This window comes from Nycticebus coucang, chromosome 2 (genome assembly GCF_027406575.1).
Source record: "Nycticebus coucang isolate mNycCou1 chromosome 2, mNycCou1.pri, whole genome shotgun sequence".
Lineage (NCBI taxonomy): Eukaryota > Metazoa > Chordata > Mammalia > Primates > Lorisidae > Nycticebus > Nycticebus coucang.
This window is the reverse complement of record NC_069781.1, coordinates 98,339,445-98,344,322: the sequence shown is the minus strand read 5'-3', so window position 1 is coordinate 98,344,322 and position 4,878 is coordinate 98,339,445.

Sequence of the window (4,878 nt, the reverse complement as noted above, 5' to 3'; positions counted from 1 at the left end):
ACAAAAGAAAAGATTCTACAAGCTGCCAGGAGTAAGCGTCAGTTGACCTACAGGGGCAAATCCATCAGAGTGACTGCAGACTTCTCTAATGAAACTTTCCAAGCAAGAAGACAATGGTCATCTACCTTTAATCTACTTAAACAGAACAATTTCCAGCCCAGAATTCTGTACCCTGCTAAGCTAAGCTTTAAAATTGACAGAGAAATCAAATCATTTACTGATATACAAACATTGAGGAAATTCGCCACAATAAGACCAGCTCTACAGGAAATACTTCAACCTGTTCTACACACTGACCATCACAATGGATCAGCAGCAAAGTAAAAACTCAGAAATTAAAGGACAGAACCTAACCTCCACACTGATGCAAAAGATAAAAATGAGCAATGGACTCTCACAAAATAAGATGAATAGAACACTACCACACTTATCAATTATCTCAATAAATGTTAATGGCATGAATTCCCCACTGAAGAGACATAGATTGGCTGACTGGATTAAAAAACATAAGCCATCCATTTGCTGTCTGCAAGAAACACACCTGGCTTCAAAAGACAAATTAAAACTCCGAGTCAAGGGTTGGAAGACAATTTTTCAGGCAAATGGAATTCAGAAGAAAAGAGGAGTTGCAATCTGATTTTCAGATACATGTGGATTTAAAGCAAGTAAAGTCAAAAAAGACAAAGATGGTCACTTTATATTGGTCAAGGGAAAAATACAACAAGAAGACGTTTCAATTCTAAATATTTATGCACCCAATTTAAATGCTCCCAGATTCTTGAAACAGACCTTACTCAGTCTGAGCAATATGATATCTGATAATACCATCATAACAGGGAACTTTAACACTCCTCTTACAGAGTTGGACAGATCCTCTGAACAGAAATTAAACAAAGATATAAGAGATTTAAATGAAACCCTAGAACAACTGTGCTTGAAAGACGCATATAGAACACTCCACCCCAAAGGTAAAGAATATACATTCTTCTCATCACCCCATGGAACATTCTCCAAAATTGATCATATCCTGGGACACAATACAAATATCAACAGATTGAAAAGAATTGAAATTTTACCTTGTATCTTCTCAGACCGTAAGGCACTAAAGGTGGAACTCAACTCTAACAAAAATGCTCGACCCCACCCAAAGGCATGGAAATTAAACAATCTTCTGTTGAATAACAGATGGGTGCAGGAAGAAATAAAACAGGAAATCATTAACTTCCTTGAGCATAACAACAATGAAGACACAAGCTACCAAAACCTGTGGGATACTGCAAAAGCAGTTTTGAGAAGAAAATTCATCGCTTTAGATGCCTACATTTGAAAAACAGAGAGCGCATCAACAATCTCACAAGAGATCTTATGGAATTGGAAAAAGAAGAACAATCTAAGCCTAAACTCAGTAGAAGAAAAGAAATATCCAAAATCAAATCAGAGATCAATGAAATTGAAAACAAAAGAATCATTCAGAAAATTAATGAAACAAGGAGTTGGTTTTTTGAAAAAATAAATAAAATAGATAAACCATTGGCCAGACTAACAAGGAATAGAAAAGTAAAATCTCTAGTAACCTCAATCAGAAATGATAAAGGGGAAATAACAACTGATCCCACAGAGATACAAGAGATCATCTCTGAATACTACCAGAAACTCTATGCCCAGAAATTTGACAATGTGAAGGAAATGGATCAATATTTGGAATCACAACCTCTCCCTAGACTTACCCAGGAAGAAATAGAGCTCCTGAACAGACCAATTTCAAGCACTGACATTAAAGAAACAATAAAAAATCTTCCAACGAAAAAATGCCCTGGTCCAGATGGCTTCGCACCAGAATTCTATCAAACCTTCAAGGAAGAGCTTATTTCTCTACTGCAGAAATTATTCCAAAAAACTGAGAAAGAAGGAATCTTCCCCAACACATTCTATTCTATCAGGGAACATCACCCTGATTCTAAAACCAGGAAAAGACCCAACCAAAAAGGAGAGTTTCAGACCAATCTCACTCATGAATATAGATGCAAAAGTTCTCAACAAAAGCCTAGCCAATAGATTACAGCTTATCATCAAAAAAGCCATACATCATGATCAAGTAAGTTTCATCCCAGGGATGCAAGGCTGGTTTAACATACGCAAGTCCATAAATGTTATCCACCATATTAACAGAGGCAAAAATAAAGATCATATGATCCTCTCAATAGATACAGAAAAAGCATTTGATAAAATCCAGCATTCTTTTCTAATTAGAACACTGAAGAGTATAGACATAGGTGGCACATTTCTAAAACTGATTGAAGCTATCATGACAAACCCACAGCTAATATTTTACTGAATTTATTTTTCAGTAAAACTGAAAGCTTTTCCTCTTAAAACTGGAACCAAACAGGGTTGTCCTCTGTCACCTTTACTATTCAACATAGTGCTGGAAGTTCTAGCTAATATAACTAGGCAAGACAAGGAAATAAAGGGAATCCAAATGGGAGCAGAGGAGGTCAACCTCTACCTTTTTGCTGATGACATGATCTTATACTTAGAGAATCCCAAAGACTCAAACAAGACTCCTAGAAGTCATCACAAAATGCAGTAATGTTTCAGGATATAAAATCAACGTCCACAAGTCAGTAGCCTTTGTATACGCCAATAACAGTCAAGATGAGAAGCTAATTAAGAACAACTCCCTTCACCATAGTTTCAAAGAAAGTGAAATACCTAGGAATATACAAAGGAGGTGAAGGACCTCTATAAATAAAATTATGAAATCCTCAGAAAGGAAATTGCAGAGGATATCAACAAATGGAAGAATACACCATGCTCATGGATGGGCAGAATCAACATTGTTAAAATGTTTATACTTCCCAAAGCAATCTACCTATTCAATGCCATTCCTATCAAAATACTAAGGCACTTTCCAAATCGTACTTTCAAGATTTGGAAAAAATTATTCTGCGTTTAGTATGCAACCAGAAAAAACCCCATATAGCTAAGGCAGTTCTTAGTAATAAAAATAAAGCTGGGGGCATCAGCATACCAGATTTTAGTCTGTACTACAAAGCCATAGTGGTCAAGACAGCATGGTACAGGCACAAAAATAGAGACATAGACATTTGGAATTGCATAGAAAACCTAGAAATGAAACAAACATCTTACAACCACCTAATCTTCGATAAACCAAACAAGAACATACCTTGGGGGAAAGACTCCCTATTCAATAAATGGTGTTGGGAGAACTGGATATCCACATGTAAAAGTCTGAAACTGGACCCACACCTTTCCCCACTCACAAAAATTGATTCAAGATGGATAAAGGACTTAAATTTAAGGCATGAAACAATAAAAGTCCTCAAAGAAAGCATAGGAAAAACACTGGAAGATATTGGCCTGGGGAAAGACTTCATGAAGAAGACTGCCACAGCAATTGCAACAACAACAAAAATAAACAAATGGAACTTCATTAAAGTGAAAAGCATCTGTACAGCTAAGGAGACAACAACCAAAGCAAACAGACAACCTACACAATGGGAAAGGATATTTGTATATTTTGAATCAGACAAAAGCTTGATAACTAGGATCTATAGAGAACTCAAATTAATCCACGTGAAAAAAGCCAACAATCCCATATATCAATAGGCAAGAGACATGAATAGAACCTTCTCTAAAGAAGACAGACGAGGGCGGCACCTGTGGCTCAGTGAGTAGGGCGCCGAACCCAGCCCGGCCTAACTGCAACAACAACAACAAAAAAAATAGCCGGGCGTTGTGGCAGGGCCTGTAGTCCCAGCTGCTCCGGAGGCTGAGGCAAGAGAATTGCGTAAGCCCAAGAGTTAGAGGTTGCTGTGAGCCGTGTGACGCCACGGCACTCTACCCGAGGGCAGTACAGTGAGACTCTGTCTCTACAAAAAAAAAAAAAAAAGAAGACAGACGAATGGCTAACAAACATATGAAAAAATGTTCATCATCTCTATATATTAGAGAAATGCAAATCAAAACCACCCTGAGATACCATCTAACCCCAGTGAGAATGGCCCACATCACAAAATCTCAAAACTGCAGATGCTGGCGTGGATGTGGAGAGAAGGGAACACTTTTACACTGCTGGTGGGACTGCAAACTAGTACAACCTTTCTGGAAGGAAGTATGGAGAAACCTCAAAGCACTCAAGCTAGACCTCCCATTTGATCCTGCAATCCCATTACTGGGCATCTACCCAGAAGGAAAGAAATCCTTTTATCATAAGGACACTTGTACTAGACTGTTTATTGCAGCTCAATTTACAATCGCCAAAATGTGGAAACAGCCTAAATGCCCACCAACCCAGGAATGGATTAACAAGCTGTGGTATATGTATACCATGGAATACTATTCAGCCATTAAAAAAAATGGGGACTTTACATCCTTCGTATTAACCTGGATGGACGTGGAAGACATTATTCTTAGTAAAGCATCACAAGAATGGAGAAGCATGAATCCTATGTACTCAATTTTGATATGAGGACAATTAATGACAATTAAGGTCATGGGGGTGGGAGGAAAGCAGAGAGAGGGAAAAAGGGAAAGGGGTGGGGCCTTGGTGTGTGTCACACCTTCTGGGGGCAAGACATGATTGCAAGAGGGACTTTACCTAACAAATGCAATCAGTGAAAAAAAACAAACAAACATAGAATTGAAAAGACCACCCAAGTATGTGATGGGGATAATAGAAAGGATACAGTCAAGATTAACAACACAGGGGAGGTGGTCTGAAACATAGTGAACGTCACTATATCATGCACAATTTCTCTATAATAACATGGAGCAGTGCTTTTCAAGGTATGTAGGCAGGCTGGAATTGAACTACAGCCTACATGTTATCTAATCTGTACAGAAAATGAAAGTAAA